The sequence below is a fragment of the Columba livia genome, chromosome 2, assembly GCF_036013475.1.
Source record: "Columba livia isolate bColLiv1 breed racing homer chromosome 2, bColLiv1.pat.W.v2, whole genome shotgun sequence".
NCBI lineage: Eukaryota > Metazoa > Chordata > Aves > Columbiformes > Columbidae > Columba > Columba livia.
In genome coordinates, this window is record NC_088603.1 from 100,457,851 (window position 1) to 100,478,704 (window position 20,854).

A 20,854-nucleotide genomic window follows, 5' to 3' on the forward strand; every position below is an offset into this window, starting at 1 on the left:
GAGAGGAGGGGGGAGGAGGTCTTAACTACATTAGGAGCCTTTTGTTGGTCTGATATGGCTATATTCCCCACCACACTGGTGTTCAGCAGGGTTTCCGGGATAAAATAGAAATCCAAATACCCCTTTCTGTCAACTTGAAAGTTTGTTCTGATTTGAACAGAATTTGTGTACTTACCGGACAATTGAATAGTGTAGTTTAACACTCGGCCTTTTCTGTGCTCGTTTTAAAACTCAGAGGGGGGAAAGCAAAGGGGATTATACTGTAGGAAACAGAGAAGCAAAAGTGCACGTTCAAAGTACGCTGCGTATGATTAAAATATCTTCAAATCCTCGCCACAGAAGTTTCTCAAAACCTCGCGGTCTCTAAGTAAGGCCTTTGTTGACATGAGAGCCTCACTTGTTACTGAATGCTCCGGGTTTATTAGCTTTGGAGTTTAACAGAGGAAAAAGGCAAATGCCTCACAAAGTCTGTAGCAGACCGACTTCCCTAACTTACTTCTGTCTTTCGAACGCAATGGAAGCAAGAAACTAGAAGCCTTCTGCCGTTTTTGGTTTAAAAAATAATTCTATGCTGATAATTTTACGCCAATGATTTTATACTAATGATCCTGGTCATTTGTTTCAGCCTGTTTCTCTCAGTAGAACGGATTCACACAGTTGATTTGTGGATCCAAACGTGGAAAAAGGAGTAATGAATTTTGCGTGATTTATGGGGAAATTAGAAAAGTAGCCAATTTGGCATAAAATTGTACAGGGAAGAAAAATGGTCTATCAGCAATGAAAGAAATCGTGGGAAGTTTTTGGAAGAGTTCCCATTCTCAAAATAATTTTCCCCAGAACTGTGCATCTTTATTATGACTTATGCCATTGCAAACTACTGCATCTTTAGACATAATCATTGTACTTTAACTCATTTTTAAGTTATGCCTGTTTAGAAATACAGGCTGGAACACACAGTTTTAGGAGTACCAGACACACAGCAACATTTTATCTACCCACCCTAATCCAGTATTGCATGATTTGACATTAAGAGGTAGCCAGTAGTGGTTAATGCCACACATTTCTGATTCAAATGAGATCCAGAAGGTGGAAAAAAGGTTTGGGAGCTTCTGAATCCTGAGTTTTTGCCTGGCTCACTGAAAGGTTAGCAGGCAGCAGCAAACTTTTTCTCCAGGCTGTGAAGGGATCTGTGTGGATCCCTCAGTATAGGCTGCAGCATCTGTGCAGTGAGGTAATAAAATCTGGGATTTAGACTTGAAAGCATCTCTATTTATTATTTGCAAATTCTTGTGTGCTTTCAGCAAAATAAATATCTGACGCTGGCTAAGTTTTTCTGTTTCTTCTGCTGCTCGTCATTGTAGATCCACATCCTAGTGCTTATGGCATATTATGTTACAGCCAACCAACTAACTTCCTCTTAAACATGTTATTTCTACTCTGTTGCTCGTGATATTGATGGCTATTTTGACCTTTGCAGTTCTCTAATTACTGAAGCCCTAAAATAGTACACGTCAGGTAAAATATTCTCTTTTTGAAGTTCCTTTTTCCTCGCATGCCTGAGCTGAAAGACCATATAAACCAAGATTATTCAAACACTTAGACCACTGCACAGAATGTCAAGGGAAATTTTGTTAGCGAGAACAAGTGACTGTTTTGTTCCACTTTTACTTTTGAGGTACTTTTTCCTCAGCAGAAGCTGATAGTACACCAGTGCATTTACCATGCTGTTACAGAAACAGCTCAAAACCTTCCCCTTACGACTCCCCAGAAATGAACATTTGTGAAACTATTTTTTTCCTGTATTCCTTCATTTCAAGTTCAAGAAACATCACCAAATAACGTGTTGTTTTAGAGCTGGCAACCAGCTTCCCCAGTCGTATCGGGCAGCGCATTCGCTGTCTCATCAGAGGTCATTTTTAGCTATTGTACCTCTTTGTCTGGTCCAGTTAGAAAAGCGCACAAGCACTCCAGTACTATCAGTTATGCTTGGAGGAACATAAGAAGGCGAGGGGGAGGGGAGGCTACACAAACTCAGAAATAGCCCGTTTCTTTGCTTTGAGAGAGCGCAGCCTGCTAACAGCCAGGTCCAGCCTGCCAGAAAATTGGTGTACTGCAGTCTTAGGATTGGTAGACAGCATGAAAAAACCCAGGCCACAGAAATATGCCCTCCCAAAGATCTCTCTTTCTCAAAAAAGGAAAAAAAAAGTCTCTTAGAAGTGGCATCCTTATTGAATTTGTCTTCATTGAAATTAATTCTACGTTGTGGCCTAGTTCTTTTTTATTTCTGAACCTATTATGGGCCACATCTGTGGAAGTCTGTATCAGCTATTCTGAAACCAGCTGCTGCTGAGATTCTTCCAGTTAAGCTGAAATTAAGAGCAGGTTTGTGGGCTCCCTACCTGCTGTGAAGCCGTGATATAGTTTGTAAAATTACATATGGGTGAGAAAATCTGACTGCCAGGGCTTGAAAAGTTGGTACTATATACAGCATTTAACATGAACCTAAAATAACCATGTACACTGGGACTCTACTTACTTTGTAATATTAACTTTTTCTGCTTTCTTCCTCAGTGTCTTTGTAAAAGCAATGTTGAATAACATGATATAAAAAAAAAAAGTGTGTTTGAGAGGATCAAAGCACAAAAATCAAAATCAGGTTATATCCTAGCAACTGTGCTGATGGTCAGGGCAAATACGAAATACATTCGAGTTTAAAAAGTTAATTCTTCAAGAAAAGTCTCTGGATTATTTCTGCCATGAGGAAAAGCTCATTACATGCCATAAATAAGATGTTGGAGACAAACACCAATCATCTTTCATCATTAAAGCAACGCCATTAATAGCAAGGAGACAACCTATATGAATAAAAGGTAAAGAGGATATGATCACATCCTCACACCCCATACAATTTGTCATCAGATATACCCAAGTCACTTATAAGAAATTCTCCCAAAATGTGTGCAGCCCTTCAAATGGAAAATTATTTTCCAATCTGCTTGCTAGATTTGTGCCTAAATTAACAGGGCGTAAGAGCTTGACCTCAATCCATACAGACACTGGCGTCCAAAACTTTGCTGGGTTGTGGTGTGTTTTCATAGCACAAACTTTGGAAGCAGCCTGACACTGCACAGCTACTGAGGCATGACCCAAGAAGAGAGAAAGATTTTTGTGGCACACATGAGAAGTCGACGTATTTTATCAAAGAATATACGCTTGTTATTGATTGAAACCATTTTGTCTCAGAGGGAAATTTGTGCCACCCACATAAACTCTGACAGAGCACCAGTGTCAGAGTGTCTCATTTTAATTGGAGTCAGAAATTTTAGTTTCTTGATAAAAAGCATCACTGAGAATATTTCTGTGTGGTGATCTGCAGATGTACATGAGTATTACAGCTGCCTGTGACTTCCAGTTTGTAACTCCTGCTCATGGCTCTTTGTATTTTCAAATATGCCAAGAAAAAGTGTGAGTTAGAATTTAGAAGATTATTTGTTGTCAGGATTTGTGAGCTCTTTTTTTCTGACCCAAGCACACTTTGAAAACAAAATTTCTGGTTTAGGTTAAAATTGATATATATTGCTTTATTGGCAGAACTGGAGAACTAACTAAAGCTAAGGGCTGTGTTTAGAAAGGGTTGTTGAGAGACAAATACAAAGGGATGACTCCAAGGAAAATGCTGGTCTGAGTCTTGAGATGGCGAGACTGGTTCCTCAAAAAAAATCAAGAGCCTCAACCCATCCTGGATTAGCATTACTTAGATACGTTCACTAAATTTCAGATAGGTTTGTAACAACAAAAACTCTGAGCAAGCACAGAGCAAGTGCTAAAGCAATTTTCTCCTCTAGATTACATTTCCCTGAATCTATCTGTGTATGTTACACGTGTACGCGCACACATGCACGCACATATATATGAAATGTAATCCAAACTTGGCTTGTTTGCTTGCCTTGAAGTATTTTTATATGCTTTCAGCTTTGCTTTTCAAGACACGGCCTTTTTTTCCCTTGCTCTTCTATGATGGTGTTTCTCAGGAACCTTTTCTTATCTAAACTTCCACCAATCATTCCTAAGGCTAAGTTATGCAGACAAGTCATTGCACAGATTTTCATCAAAATGCCATTTTCCTTAACTTGAGAAAGCCTGGTCCCAAATGCTGAACAAATAATTTATTAGACCATAGCAAAAGTAAATAAATGTTTTCCTGCTTCAAGTATTTCATTAGCCAGAATTATTATACATGCAAGTCTATAAATAGCAAAACATGTATTGAGCCATTAATATCGCTGACATTCTCATACAAAATACTGTAATTTAGCGAATTTGAAATGGGAGGACATCTCCTGGAAGATTTCTGGCAAAGATAAAATGGGTAAACAGTGTCTGCAAACAGATTAATCTCCCATGGTAATGGTATGTTACTAACAATTTGAAAATTAAGAATATCTTCTCCACCTGAAATTTCTACATTGACAATGTTATGTAAATACATTTTGCTCTCTTTTAAGTCTATAAATTCTTATACTGTTCCAGTTTTGCTTTTAAAACCCAGAAGCGCTGGAATCAGCAGAAGAAATGTGAGAAAATCTCCTGTTTAAAATTACATGGACGGAGGAACTCTGCTAGCGACTTTCCATGAAATTAATATACGGCTTGATTGTTTTTAAAGTCTCTACATCTTCTGAATTTTTAATTGCTGTTCCATTAAAGTGGAATACCCCTCTCTTACTACGCTTGAGATGGGTTCTCCAGTCCTGTCACCCCCATAGCCTCAGGACCTTATTTTTTTATAGGAACAAGGAGCACAAGACTGGGCCCTACGGAAGCAAATATGGAAAAGAGCAAGCATTTTAAACATTACTCTGTCAAGTAACACAGCAAGCACTGTGTGGAGTGTGCTCACCTTTTACTGTCTGAGGAAGAGAACCTCTATGGACTAGGAGAGAAAAGGACTAGGTCGTAAAAATCACATTTTTATGTAGAGGAGTTGGGAAGTCTCATGCACCTTTCATTGCTCTGACTTGTCAATTTTCACCATATGGAAATTATTAGCCTAATACTGTAGCACTAAAACTGCCCAGGAATGCTGATTTATAATGGATTTCTTAGTCTTTGTGTAAAGAAACGCTAAACTGCTATACAAACTGTGATTAGAAAACCTACAGTCTTGTGTTATAGGCTTGTGCCTGGGGTGAATTCTTCAAGCTTAGGGATGTGACGTCTACTCTGGTCCATTCGCAGGTAAATCCGGAATCAGTGAACTCGGAATTCCCACAAAACACTGCATGTCTGGAGTAACCGAGAATGCAATTTGGCCTGTGATTGAAAAAGTGTGCAGGAAAGATGCTGATGCATAAGGAACAAAATCCAGACATTCCAGATACATTATTTACTATTGAGACATTTAAAAACACTACCTTAAAGTAATGAAGCTGCCTTTGAAGGGCAGGCGAGGCGCATTTTTTAAAGCGCGCCCTCGCTATATTTTGACCAGCTGCTATGCACGTCCGATAATATTTTTTCCTGTGAATTAGAATTAAATTTGATTGTCCCAAATACATCCCACTCGGGCATTCATGCTGAAAGCAGCAACAATTGTCAATGACCTTTAACACGCCTGCTATTCAAATTAGTGCAGATCATTAATCACACATAGCTTACATTTTATGATTCGTGTATCCTTCATTACCAACTTTCTCTCTCACTCGCTGACCACCCCCCCCCGCCCCTTTCCTTTATTCCGAGGGTTCTGGTAATAAGCACTGGAAAGGGCAGGATTTAAAACCTCCCCCTCCCGGCCCAATTTTATTTTCTTCTCTTTGCCAGAGGTGCCAGAGCGTCCCAAGTGCAAGACGGGGCTGGAGGGAGTCAGGAGCGGGGCCGGTGCGCCGGGGCGGGACCGGGGGGCAGCCCCAGAGGGGCCTCGGAGCCGGGGTGCCCGGGGCGGGGGGAGGCTCTGCCAGCCCAGGGCGCCGAGATAACACCGACCCTCCGTCAAAAGTCCTCCGCACCGATTCTACGTCATCGCACATTAGGAGACAAAGAAAGGGAAAAAAAAAGCCTCCACACCCTTGATGTCTAGTAGCAAGCTTTAGCAGATTAAATTAGGCTTTCCAGCCATAGACTAAACATACTCCCCTCGCCTATGGCACACAGATTTGGCGTGATTAAACCGAGCTTCGCAAAACACGCAGGAAAACACGACTTGAACTTTTCAGACACAGGAGAGGTGGTGCTTTTTTGTTGTTGTTTTTTTTTTTTTTTTAAAGCCATATGGCAGATTGATTTGTTCGGAGGTCTTTCAACTTCCCCAGCGTGGCTGTTGAACAGTATTCCTCTTTGATCTTGATTGAAGACTTTAATGTTGTTGTTTCTGCGCATTTCAATAGATCCATAAATATTTTACCAGTGGAATTCGCTAAAAAAAAAAGGGGGGGGGGGAAAAAAAGTTTCTAATAGAAATGCATCTGGGGCAACTCCAACTCGCACCTTTCGCAGCCGAGGTACGTGGGAACCGGGGTGGCGGCGGACCGGAGCGCGACTCCGCGTCCGCACAACGCGGGGTCCGGCTACCCCCACCCCGGGGCGGCCGCACCCCGCGCCCCAACTTTGCTCCGCGGAGACAATAGTCACGGTCCTGCGGGCTCCGCACCGGCCCGGCCATCGCGGGCGCGGGGGGACGCGGGGCGGGCGGCGGGGCGGGCGCGGCGGGCGGGGGCGGTGCGCGGGCGCGGGGCGCGGCGGGGGCCGGCGGGCCGCCCCCACCCGCGCCAGTGGAGCCGCTCGGCGGATCATGTGCAGCTGGCGGCCGCTCGCATGCGGCGCATGGTTTCACCTTCAGGGCGGCGGGTGGCTCGGCGCGCCCTTCCCCGAACATTGCAGCCGGCAGCGGAGGAGGTGAGGGGTGGCGGAGCGGGGGACTGGCCCGGGGGGCGGGGGTCCTCGGGATGCGCCCCTGAGGAATAAAAAAAAACTTCGCGCCCCCCCTCCCCGGGAATAGGGACTATCCCCTCGGTCATCGGAGCGGCTCTAAAATGGTAACTTTGCGCTGTTTCGCGAGGACGAGGTTGCTTTTGCTGCAGTGGTGGTGCCGGGCGGGGTGGGGGGGGTCGATTTGCGGGCTCTGGGAGCCTTTTGGCTTTGTACGGTCCGTCAGAGGCGGGGAGGGGGGGTGAACAGCGATATTAATCCATTAAGAAACAAAGAACAAATTGCCTCACTTTAAAGTAAAATGCTTCGGCTAATGAAGGTGGGTGATGGGTCTTCGAGCTCCGAGTAGCCACTTAAATTATTAAGTGGTGGGTTTTTTTTTTCCCCCTCCCTGATGGTATTGATTTTGCGTGTGCGTGAAATGCCTGGTGTGTGGTTGTGTGCCCCCCTCCCCCTTGTTTTTTTAGCTACTATCCGCTCCGTTGCGAGTCGATAGCTGCGTGATCCCCGTTACCGAAGTACACAGTTTATCAAAGGAAGTTGGGGGTGGGCGAGCAGAGAAAACAATTATTCACATATAGAGAGCGAGAAGGGCTCGAAGGACAATGTCTTTGTAGCGATTATTTCCAGAAGAGGAAAATAGCCCATTTGATGCGGGTGGGGTGGGGAGAATGACAGGGAGTTTATATGTTAAAAAAAAAAAAAAAAAGGAGGGGGGGGAGATCTACGGGAGAGGGGGAAGGAGAGAGAGAAAAGAAGAATAGAAATAATGCAGTTCCAGACATTTTGTGCTATAAAAGCTTTCCTCCTCCTCCTGGTCCCTCCCTCCCCCTCTACTATCTTCGGTGATAATTAGCATAGCGCCTAGTCGCGATCCTAATGCGAATTAAGTACTCGGGCAAGTTGAGGAAAGTTTGGATGGGTAAACTTTGCTGTGAGGGAACAAGGTGGGGTGTTAAAATAGGCAGTACGTGTGGGGAGGCGTGCGGAACATGACAGCCGGCCGTTGTTTTTCCCCTCCAACTAGCTAACCTCTGCAATTAACTGCTGGAGACAAACCCTGTGTTTTAAGCCGAAAAGTGTCGGTTTGGAGTCAGCACCATTTATTGGGAGCGTTAATAAGCTCCCAGCAGCAGACAAGGATCTTCTGGGGAATGCGCATTGTGTGTGCCCACAACTTATCCTTTATGTTACCCCTATAGATACCGAGGCGCTCTGGCACTGTAGGTGCAAATATAATTTTGCTCGGACTACTCTCTAAACATTAATTCTAGTATTTATTTAATCCAGATGCAGGGTTCTCTTTCTCGCCCCCCCCCCCCCCCCCCCCCCCCCCCCGTATTTGCTGCCTTATTGTTGGTTTACATTTTCTGAAAAGGCGACTGGTGTAACCTGTGGAATTTGAAATGCAAATAAAAGCCAGTGGGAGTTGAGGCAGAACAAATCAGCATTTATAAAGTGAAAAAGATTTAATGTCTTTGAAACCATTGCGAGGTTTTTTTTTTCTAATAAGAACTGAATCGTGACGTCAAGTCGTTTGGGAAAGATTTTTTTTTAATTTTTTTTTTTTTTTTTTTTTTGTAATGTTTGAAACGCGGGTATGCGAAGTGCTTACAGGAAAAACAGATTACAAGATTAACATCTGTTAACATGATCGTTTATCTCCAGCCAAAAATAGGTCAGTCCTTTCTTAAGGAAACACGATTGCTGGGCGCATGATTAAATAATGAAATTAGGCTGATGAGCTCATAAATTAGACGCTGTGCCGACGCGCGTTAGGATCCGACCTGACAAAAATACGTAATTCGGGGACCGCCGGAGAGCGGTGCGGGGTCAAAGTCCCTTTTTGGGGAGACGCGCAACTCTCTCACCGTCTCCTCCTCTTCCTCCTCCTCCTCCCCCTTCCCCACCCCGCTCCCCATAGCCAGGCGCTCCCTGGCTCGCCCCTAGCGTCTCCCCGGCCGGGGACCCAAACTCTTTCCCTGCCAGCGGAGAAGTTTCCGTGGCGGGGAGGGGTGCCGGGGGTGCAGCCGCGGGTCGGGGGTGAGGGGGGGCCGGACGGATGCCCCGCGGAGCCCCGCCCGCTGGCGTTGCCCGCCCCGCCGGGGCGGCCCCAGCCCGCCGGCCCGCCCCCCGCCACCGCCCGGGCCCGCCCCGCTCGGCTCCGGGGTGTCGGGGCGCGGCGAGGTGGGACGAAAAGCCGGGAGGAGCCGGCGGGCCGGGCTCCTGCCTTCGCCCGGCCCCGGCGGTGTGCGCATCCTCCGCCCAGCCTCGTTATTTATATCCCCCCGCAGCTTCCCCTCTCAGTGGCGGGGTTGAAGGGGTTGGGCTTTTTTTGGAAGTGGATGCAAAAGTGCCGTTACGAAATCTCTTTGGGCCCGGCAGTGCTATCGATATTTTATTCTTCTTCTTCTTTTTTTTTTTTTTTTTTTGACGGATTAATTGATTTCTAGGGAAAGGTCGCAGCTCTTCAGAATTGCGGGCTGGCTCCTCAGCGGTCGGTCGGGGAGAGGTCCCAGAGGCCTGCCCAGCGAAGGGCCGCGGTGCTTTGGCCCTGTGCCACGGACTTTATTTCATGCTTGCTGTACTAAATGAGTTAACAGCCGAAGGGTTTTTCATTAACTCGGCTTGGCAACCGTGTATTTGCTTGGATTTCCCCCCTCTCCAAAAAAACCCCACAATAACCCACATAATTTAAAGCAGAAGCTGAATGGGAAAATGTGGGTTGCTTTTTTTTTGGGGGGGGGGGGGGTGTGTCTGTTTTTCAAGCTCTTCTGTCAGATTTCCTTTGTGCCCTCCTCCCTGTGCATGGTGTGCGGGTGGGTTGATAGCTCACGAGTTTTGTTCTGCAGGGTGTGCATGTCTTGATTTTTGACTGTTGCTTTCCTGCGGTGCTTTAAGACCCCACATGCCCTGGAGAGGGGACCAAGCAGGAGGATGCAGACCCTAAGGGAGGGCAGTGACCTGCAGCTGCTTCCCCTCTATCTCCCCCTCAACCCTGCAGGGGTGTGTGTATGTACATGCCGAGGGGCACACAATTGTTTGTGGGACAAGTGCATATGTTGCAAGCAGCGTGCAGAGCTGGGGATGGGCTGTGTTGCACTGCTGCAATGTGGGCCATGTGTGCATGCAGGTTCTGTTGGGGGGTGTCTGTGTGCACGCTGGGATGGGGATCGCAGGGGTGCAGGGCTGGGGAGGTGCTGCATTGAGTCAGGTGCGTGTGTGTGTGGCACTGGGGCTGTGCCCCGGGAGTGGGTGTGGGTGGTATTGGGTGCCCGGAGCAGGGATGTGCCTACTTCTCCAGCGGAGCCCCCCATGCTTGCTTCCCAGGCTTGCTGCTGCTAATAGGCCAACAGTACTGTATTACAAGAGGCATTGGGTGTTTGGGGGTGAAAGCAGTGCTGGGGAGGCGTGGAGGTGATGGAAGCAAAGTTTTCATCAAGGCAGGGAACATTTTTGGGAGTTTCGCTCCTGTGGTTGCATCAGCTGGCAGGGATGAGTGAGTGGTCTCTGTCAGAGCTGCTGCTTTGTTTCCCACCAGCATGTCCTTTGGCTCTGTCACAGCAAACCCATGGCCGGTGAGCCTGGTCGTGTGCCGCTGTGCACACCCCAACTTGTCCCACTGGGTGGTGTGGAGGGGTGGATCGCGGTGGTTTTTGGAGCTTTCTCCCTGGTAAAACTGGAAGCTGAAGTTCTGTATGAGCACCTGTGTTGTAATTAGTGTTATGGTGCAGTTATTCCAGGAGATTTCTTTATTTTCACAAGAGTAGCTGCTATAACCATCTGGAATGGGCTCTGTACAATAAAGTGTTTTGTGTGGAGCTTTGTGTTACTGGCATGGTGCGTGTCTTCACTGACTCTGGTTTTAAAATATCATTTAGGTATCTCTAATAATTCTTTCCCATAATTAGTTTTCAAGCCTTTAGTTCCTGTCAAACAGTGATGTTGAAGTGACATCTAGTTAGTGATAAGTATTATGTGGTCTGTGTGAGCATTATAACCCCCCCTCTAAACTGTTAGGTTAATATGCAAAGATAATGCTTGCAAAAGAAAAAAGAAAGAAAAATCAAGCATTGTTGAGAATAACGTTACCTTAAGGAATGATCTGACGGAAGGGTGTCCCAAAAAACCCCAAAACATTTAGAGAGAGAAGTGATATTTGTTAGCAGGGCTCCTATCTAAGCTCAGCGTGACCTTCTAAATTGCTGTACATGACTAAAACAATATGCATCAAGAGCTCCATACAGTCCCTCCGTGAATGTGAATGACTACTTTTCTGTGTATCATAGAAAGGAAAACAGTTTACATCACTAAGGTGAAAGCTTCCTATTGTTATTTGCAAGGGACCTCAGTAGCAGTATATAGCTGGCTGGAATGGAGCAATAGGAGTGACATTCAGCATTTGTAGATAGAAGTTTTCCTGTGACAGTGACTGATGTCATGGCTTTAAAAATCAGGTTCATCGCATGTTTTTATAGTTGGTCATAGTATCGTGCTGTCACCAAGATTTAATAATGGCAGTTACCAGTACAGAAGCACTCACTGAAGGCGTGAAAACGATTGTGCCATTGTTCTGTTCTCTGCCTGTTGAACCGCCTGTAAGTGCAGCCACCCCTCCTTTCAGGAAAGGAAGATGTTTATGACTTAAGACTTCACGGATCTGCTTCGGAAGCAGGAATGTTGGCTTCAATTGACTGAAAAATTAGTAGCCTTTAGAATGCACCTTACTGTGGGTGTTTCTGTAGCTAGTACCAGAGGGGGCAGCCTGGAGGAATATCATCAGATGAATGATGGAGTCACCAAGTCTTGCAAACTTTGGGTAAAACTTTGGGCAGTGTGTTTGTTCACATTTTTTAAGGTCTTTACATGCAAATGACTTCAACACAGTTATCTATAGTTACCTGTGGTCTTAACTGGTGAGTTTTACACTGAGGTTGCATCGAATGGAGAATGTCTATATTTAGTATGAACCAAAACCTGTCAACTTTGAAAGGCCTCACTTCTGTGAAGACTTAAATTCATGCCGAGTACTTCCAGGACTTCTCTGGGATTACATACAGTATGCAAAATGAGCCAATGCATAAGCTTTTGTGAGACCAGTGATGAAGTCTGTATATGTATACTCAAACTGGAAAGCTGGGTTTGACTATATTGTTTCTTAGAGTCACCTGAATAGAAAGCTGAAATACAAAGTGGTTGCATTTCACAGGAGGCAACTTGTCTGAGCTTGCAAATTTTACAGGTAAAAATGTACCTGTTTAAGTGTTTGAGATACAAGTATGAATTTGTAGATGCATACCTTTTAAGCCTGAATGGGCATTAGGTTTCTGTGCAGAAAGGGGAAGAGGACTATGACTGTTTTTCATAGCTGTGTGGTGTTCCATAGTTGGATAAGAGCGTGTACAACGCAACCATACAACAATACAACCATAAATTGACTTGTTGCTTTGAGCCCAGTGCTGTCCTGTAATAAGCCTGCTTGCCACTCCCATTGGCTACTAGTTGCATGAGGGTGTCTCTGGGTAGAATTACAGTTTCTCTATGCGAGTCTGAAATCCTTAACAGCATCAGCAGTTAATCAGCTAAAACTTACTGCAGTGATTTTTATTTTTTTTCTGTAGCCATAGACTTAATCCAGATAATTAGTCATTGCATGGCAGAAAAGCAGGGGAAAAAAAAAAAGTCACATTTCTTTGATTAGATATTTGCAGTATAAATATTTGAACCTTGGAGCAACATTGCTTTTTCAAAGCAGACATCTTACATGCTTCAAATGTTTATACACTTCAGTGCTAGGATAAAGCTGTTCTGACTCAGTCACTGAAGGCAAAATTCTGTTTTTCGGTTACCCACTGTGACTGCACAGTAACTCCCTGGGCGTCACCAGTACCGTACCTGGGAGTTAGAAAGGCTTAACGAATAGCAGCATTTCTTGGTTGTCACTTCTGTGTTAAAAGTAAATGAGACTTCCTTTCCTTTTCCAACAGGAGAGGTTCTAGTAAATATTATGTTAGTGAGCCCGCATTAAAATGCACTGGTGGATTATGGTCCAGGTAGTTAAGGTTGGCATGGCTCTCGTTAGGGTGATGACTTCATTGCAAATGTTTACTTTCATTACCTAACTGTTAGTCAGCAAATGTTCTGTGTCTTGATCTGCTGAACCTGCTTTGCTGTTTGAAGCCAGTGAGCTCTGTTTCTTTTGATGCGATGATTGCTCAACGTCGATTATTCATTTTTTGATGTTGTTTACAGCTGGCTTATCTGTAGAGGCCTATCAGCGTTGTTACACGCTTGATGTTAGCAGTTTCTCCTTGTGTTCCTGAAACTGTATTACGGCAACAGCCCTTGTGCAAACGGACTCAGGGCATTAAGCATATGTTCCCAGATTAAATTAGTGTGCGGATGGACAATACTTGCATCTCTTAAGTTGCTGCCAAACTATTTATTGACTAATAAGTTTTAGCAGGTATTTTATAGCAGTAGCACAGGGCTGTTGTGAGATAATTCATTTGTTTATTGTTCTGGAGTTGTGAGCTGACATTGCAAAAGGTGCCCTGTTGCAGTGACATGGGGACAGCGGCTGTTTACACAGTGACAGTCACGCGTTAATGAAGACACTGGTCTAAACTGTTTTCAGTCTTATATTGCGGAGAAACAGAGGCTTTTTACTGTGGATTCAAAACTACTTACGTTCTGATTACTACTTAAGATCCGCTTTTGCTAACCTTTCATCAAAGTGGTTGCATGTGGAGAAGAATTTAATTTGTATCAGCAGGATATTGCGTAGCTTAACGCTTGTTCAACAAAGTCCACGTTTGGTTACGGGCTGTTGCAGAAGCCACAGGCCAGGCCTTGCTGTTGTACAGTTGTTGTAAACCCACGGTAACTTTAGTAGGATGACTCTGAATTTACAAGGCTGTTTGTGGGGATGAATTTAGCACACAGCACTTAGCTCCTAATTAAAGCTTATAGTATTACATCCGTAATCAGGGCACTCTTGGAATCTAAGAAATTACTTTTTTCCTTCGTCCACTCTTCTCCTTTTTCTTTCTTGCCGTCTTGCTGTATGGCATTGGGAGTTTGCTTCTCAGTGTTGGGGCTGTCATGTTCATGTCCCAAAGGAAACATTTTCCAGCAATGCACTCCAAATTGCAAACTAGAACAATTTTGTGGCTCCCCAAATCTTTAAGACCAGTTTCTAAAACGATCTAGCTTTTAATCTTCTTTTCGAAGTAAAACAGAAACTACAAAGCATAAGTAATTACAATTTGTAGCTATTTTTAGGCTCCTGACATGTTTCAATTGTAGTATAATGATAAAAACAAATACTCAGCACAGAGGCTAGACAGACAATTTTCAAACCAACAGCATCCGCTCCAGCTACTCTGCCTGTGTTTCATACATGTTTGCTTTGGTCCTTTTTTTTTCCTGTTGTTCTTTTTGGTTGGGAATGTGCCAAAACTGTGTGTTTCAATACATGACTGGGGTGGGGGTGTGCAGAGAAAACGAGAGCTCTGTGTATCGTGCAGGTCCTGTTGGGAGTGTTTGCTGAAAATCGGATCATATGTCAGTGAGTTTTAATGCATTGCACACACGCGCATGCTTTGCTTTACCGGCAGGTAAAATAAAGGAAGAACGGTGAGTTGGCTTGTCACTATTTTTACACTGCCTAGAAATGCTTGTGTTGGCTTATCGCAGGGATAAAACTGACTTAATGATAATTTTTCCTTGCTGTTTTAAAAAGATGGTGAGCACTGAAGTGGCATTAGTTTTCAATAGAGAGAAAGGCTGGTGGAAATTGAGGTGTTTTAGGCACAATGGTAGCCTCATTTTAAAATAATCGTGTTTATTTAAAAATAGATTTGGGAAAGAAATTAGCCATGTTCTTTGTTTTTAAAAGGGTAACACGTGTGCGCTCACCATATGGTAACATTTAACCCATATTGTATGAGCTGACAACGAGTCACATTTATGCTTTGATTTATTTCAGTGTTTCAGAATGTTCTTTTTCTGAAATCTAGTACAATAAATGATGCATTCGGGGTTGTGCAATGTAACTGTGTGTTTAGCTGTTTTGCCTCATTGTTATAATGATACCAGGTTCATGAGTAAGCATTTTTTTTTTCTTTCCGTTCTGAAATAATTTCCTTTAGAAATAGTCGGTCTCTGAATGTTGAAACGATTTGCGGGAAGAGTTATGAACAATAGCTAGTGACACAGTGTGTTGTAAAGGATTGTGGGGTGAGGTGTTACGGTCTCTGCTGGCTGAAACTAGAGCTGCTCCTTTGATGCTTGAAGATGTGCTCGCAAAGACTTTCTCCCCCCCGCCCTCACCACTCCAGTCTTTGCACAGAGGTTGCTTCGTTCTCTATTTTAATGGATGCATTCTGGCTTCCCTTGCTGCAGACTGTGAGGCACCTGTGTTGGTGAGCTGGTACCAGTACTGGCAGCCGCGAGTAGGATAAAACCACGAATCAGGCAGCTTAAGGATTGACTTAAACTATGCAATTAGGGAAATAAGGTCTCTTATTTTCCCTTTGGATTTGGAGTCCCTGGGAGCTGTATTTTTAGGCTTGCTTTCCCCCTGTGCCGCCCTAGCTGTGCATATTTTCAAGGCTTCAGATGGGGCTCTGCTCAGAAGTCCTGAGGCTCGCAGTAAATAGGAGATAGCCCCATACGGTGCGTCGCGTGAGAACTTCCAAAAGTCGGTGGCACTCCTCAGGGACATACCAGTTGCTCACCATCTGTCTCTTAAAGTCGTTTCTCTTAACCTTGGAATACAAAAAATATTTCAACGAGGTTATTAATGCGTTTTTGTGAAGTATCTATTAGCGTACCGAAAAACAGCTAAGCTTCTAATTTCAGTGTGGTGTTTGAATACTGATGTATACCAATTAGGAATGGCTAACGTTGTAATTTATGGAAGTTGAAAGGAGCATTAAACACCACCCTTCCAACACTAAACACAGCCTTTCTGCCTGTGTGTAGCTGCTTACATGAAACCAAGGGTCTGTCTTCCAGATTGTTGTGCTAGCACGTCCATACATCCTTGGATAATCTACCAGTCTCGTGTATTATCACGTCAGCCCCTTTGCAACATCCCGTCTGTAACTGTACCTTTGACTAATTAACACAATACTTTCTTGGTACTGTTTTTAATGACTCTGTGAATGCTTGTTTTAAGACCATTTTAGAGAAGCGTTTTCATCACTACTGACTAAAGCTGTACAAAATCTATAAATACTTTAATTAGATTTGCTCTGTTTTTCTCCTTTTTTTTCCCCTTTCCCCCCAGATAAATTTTACCTCTGTAATGAATGCTGTGATCTTCAATGCATAATTTATATTGGCATTAATAATGATACTTGGAGAATGTTTTAATGCCAGTTTGAGAAAACATGACGATTTATGTTGATAGCCCGGAACACATTAAATTTGAACAGATTTTAGTAGAGAGCACTGTGACTATCAGTGGTATGGAGAAATAACCCACTTCTTCTCATTGTGGCTAGCGTATTGGAGAGTTCATCTTATCGTGAACGGTACATACCAGGTGTCAAGTGACATGGCAGACACACAGCTTTGCTTCTGAATGACTCCTTCCAATTAGAAAGTAATGGCTTTAACAGGATCAACCGAGTAATCGGAGTCTCTCCATTCTCCAGTGCCAGGAGGTGTATATTTGCAAATGTTATTTATTTATCTACTCTTTCATGATTTGCAAAATGGTTGGTAACCTTGGGTAAATTTAGAGCGGGGCTGGGGAAGTGGGCGGGGGAGAATACTGTGTGGAAATTGTGGGATTAATGGTTTAGCAGTCGTGATTAAAAATAGTATCAGCAAATTACCCTGTTGATACTGAAGCCAGAATCTGTTAATGGGGTTACAAGCAGATTGGTTTATCAGTCATTTATTTTCTAGGTTGATGAGGGATTATAGGTTGCCGTGTATTTGTATCACAAAAGTAAGCAGTGCAAAAGGCTAGGATTGCTAATATTTCGCTTCAAAGTTTGCTGCCCTTAAAAAGGAGGGTGTCTAGAGCTCAGAAGTGTCTTCTGGACTGTGGGCAGCCTTTTCCCCCAGATTTTGGTGCTCTGAAGTGAATGTCTAAGGAGCCTGGGTATTGTAAGGGAATGGCTTGGCTTGGCTTGATAAAAGTCTGAAAAACAGAGTGAAAGCAGTAAGGCCATCTGTGACATTCATCCTGGCCACTAAGCACAAAGTTTAAAATGCCTGTTGCTGAATTGGCTGCTCCTATGTCTCCTACTGTCACAGTGCAGAACCTATGGCATTTTTTAGTCACGATAACGTATATGATGTGGTCTGTGCAATAGACGACTTCTGCCTGTCCTGTCCTAACTTAACTGCCACCTGTATATTGCAGGTCGTGCGTTCGTCTCTGAGCTAGGCATAGAATTGCAAACCTGGGCGTCCCTTCTGAGTCTTCATAAAAAGATGAGAGCAGCGATGGAGTCCTTTAGATATCACTCCTTTATCTTCTGCTGTCTAGCTCAGGAGACGCTGTGGCTTTCACACCCTTTGCTACCTTGTCGTGGTGTACAGCTTGAGATAACCTAGTGGCATTTATTGGCTTTTCAGTACTTGCCAAGTGAAATGCAATGATGTGGCCGGTGAAGATTTCTGCGAATTTGTAGCTAGATCTGGAGCACTGGAGAAGATTGGTGGAGCGAGACTTGTTACTGTTTTCATTTCCTTGGCTCTGACAGAAAATAAGGAGAAGAAAAAGTTTAAACAAATGGTGAACTGGTTTGAAAGGGGAGTGGAAAATACTAGCTGAAGAGGAATCCACTGAGGACTGGGGTGGCCTGACAGGCTGAGAAATGGGAAGGAAGTAGGGTCCTTGAGATATAAGAAATTAGGCAAATTCCGTACCCTTCTAAAGCCTGAGTCCTCTTCTCCCCTTGCAGAAAGCTTGTCCAAGGCTCCTGCAGGCTCTGGGATGGGTGTCCAGGGGTCAAGACTTGCATCACCACACTGGAGAGGAAGGCAGATGGTTATCCACTTTACTTGGCTCTTCTGTGTGTGAGTTTTCTGCTCCTTGAAGATGGGAGAGAGAGCATAGTGGATGTGGTAAAGGATGAGCAGCCCGGGGCAGTGGCAAGATCCCAGAAGTTTGTCTAAAGTTCAGTTCAAGTCCTCTCTGCCCCAGGTTATTTTGTAGACCAATGCAGGTTACTTTGCAGCACATCAGGACCTTTGATGGTCCTGCTGGCTCAGCAGGGTCTGGGAACTACTGCTGTCAGAGTTGGTACTTCCCCTGCACAGGAAAAATACTCACCTGTCTCTCAAGAGAGTTGCTGTCCTCAGTTGTCCTCATGGAAAAGGACACACTCTCTTAAACTAAGCTGTCTTCAACATTTAAAAGGACAAGATGATCAGAAGTGCGAGTCTGACAGCTAAGAAGATGCTAGACGTGTAACAGATTTTTGTTGTTCTTGCAAACTGGGTTTATTCTGCTTTGCTTAGTGTATTCTACACTTTGGAGAAGAGAACAGTATTTTAAGGGCTGAAATCCCACTTTCTCATTCTAAAATGCAAAATATAGTTTTCAGTTTGAATTTCCTCAGTAATATTTTAAAAAGAAAATACTGTGTAGGTATGGGGTGTGTGAATGTGTAAAAGTGTATGAAAAATAATGTGGAGGAGGAGCAATAAAAGGGCTTTTCACACAGGCATCCCTACTTCAGTTCCATGCTGTTTGGGTCTAGTGGATTTTGACTTGCACAGCTCAGAGTTTTCTCGTGGGGTCTTACTGCAGCTCTGTGAAGTTTATTGAAGACCAGATACGCAGAATTACTCTTTGTGTAATTCCACCCACATGGTTACACCTTGCGTTAGGGATAGCAGAGCTATGCCAAGATGAGCTGGTTGACTTGTAGAGATCTGTCAGCCGTTTCACAGCTGGCATCAGCGTCGGGCTCTGCAGAGACACGGGAGAACTGGAGGAGAGGCAAAGGCAGGGTGTGAGAAGCTGAACACAGCCTTAGAGGAAAGGAGAATGTAACAAGACCATACAGAAATAAGGAGGGAGAAAATAAGTATTTGGAGGAGTTGTCAATGTCCAGGAAGACTCTTGAAGGCGAAGAACCAGTTCCCCCTGTTCCTAGGGACACTGGGTTTCTGTAAATGGGTATCTTTGTTTCATCAGAAATCACCATAGCAGGAGTCTGGGGTTTTCTGTGTTAAGGTAGTAACACAATCATTGCCCCTTGGTGATACTTTTCTTCATGAGTGGTAAAGCTGAGCTGGCAGCTGGAGCTCCCCCACTCATCGTGTCCCTGTACAATATTGCTGGATATGACTTTCTGGGATGGGTTAACACGGTCTGAGATCTTACTGGTTTTATTTCCCATGGAAAAGTAAAAGAAGACATTTCTTTACTGGAAAAATAAAAGAAGAAATGTGGGAAAAGAAAACATTTTGTGCTATTAAGGAAGTGTAGTGTCTGTCTTTACTAGACAACTGTTTCCAAATCCTGACTTAACAAGTGAAAGGGATTTTTTTTCAATTAAGAGTATATAAAAATTGATAGAACACGGGGTAGTGGTTTTAAACTGAAGGAGGAGGGATTCAGATTTGACATAGAAATTTTTTACAATGAGGGTGGTGAAACACTGGCCCAGGTTGCCCAGAGAGGTGATAGATGCCCCATCCCTGGAGACATTCCAGGCCAGGCTGGATGGGGCTCTGAGCAACCTGATCTAGTGGAAGGTGTCCCTGCTCATTGCAGGGGGTTGGACTAGATGACCTTTGAAGGTCCCTTCCAACCCAAACTGTTCTATGATTCTATGGCACTGGCCTGCCAGGTGGTCTCTGCTTTCTCACAGCAGCACAAGGAAGAGACAGGGAGTGTGCAGAGCTGTGTAGGAGCAGGATATGGAGATACCTCGTGTTTGCCTGGTGCCTGGCATGTGCAGTCCTGCTCTGTCACTGAGGGTCCTGGGAAAAATTATAGTGCAAATAATGGTGGTGGGGGGTGTATGAAGAGGAGGTGTTTAGGAGAGGGAGGAGGTTGGCCAAGCACATGTGTTTGCATGTGTAACTGATGTAACTGAATTTTTCATCTGTGTAGTTAGTTTAAGGGACTTAAATTTTATCATAGACCTTTTTCCTGCCTCTCTGTCCCCCAGATCTGACTTTCTCTGTGATCCCTGTTTCCTAGCTGCCACGTGCTTCTGAACTTGGGCTGGTGTCAACATTCAAAACTTGAAGGTGGCAGAGACTTGGGATAAGGGTGTGGATGTTGAGCATGAGGGATTTTGGAGGAGGAATATGAAGTGGAGCAGGTTTGTGATCAGGATGAAAATGGGAGCGATCCGAGTGTTGCAAGGGGTCCATGAGAAGGATGGGGCTATGCCCAGAAACCAGGCTGTTGGCACAAGAGCACTGGGAGGATGGCAGGCAGGATGCTGACAGCCACCTAAGGCTGATTAGTTTTTAGCACTGGCAGCAAACTTCCTTAAAAAAGAAAACAAAGAATTTGCTGTGAATGAATACAATTTGTTAGGACAAGCTAGGTTTGTGAAGGGTGCTTGTCAGCAAAACCAGCCATTAAAAAAAAGCACTTGGGAAGTCTGTTGTTCATCCCCCGTCTTTTCTGTGAATAGTCATGAATCTGTCCTGAAAGCACATATTCTAGATGTGACTTACTGCTACGACCTTAACTCTGTTTACTTTGAGAAAGAATGTGCTGGGTATAATGTTTCTGATCTTTTAAAAAGAAGTAATAACTTAGTGTTTTAAGCATCATAAAGGAGGACATGCAGCAGTTCCTTTTTCCAAACTTCTGTAGTTGTGTTCAGTTCCTTTTGCTAACAGTTGTCCTCTAAATCCGACCACAACATGATGATCAGGTAAAGGTGTGTGGGAACATGCTGGGCATCTGTTTTTATCTGCAACAAAGTCA

The 20,854-nt window shown here is 44.2% G+C and overlaps 1 protein-coding gene across 3 annotated transcripts in view; it reads left to right on the forward strand.

Moving 5' to 3' along the window:
• Positions 1-5,976: 5,976 nt before the first annotated feature.
• Positions 5,977-20,854, forward strand: part of ZNF516 (zinc finger protein 516) — a 105,106-nt gene continuing 90,228 nt past the window's right edge. Inside the window, exon 1 of one of the 3 annotated variants that reach the window (XM_065053009.1) lies at positions 5,977-6,226. The gene's annotated coding sequence lies outside the window, so the exon portion shown is untranslated. The other 2 variants (XM_065053007.1, XM_065053008.1) reach the window with 2 other exon arrangements.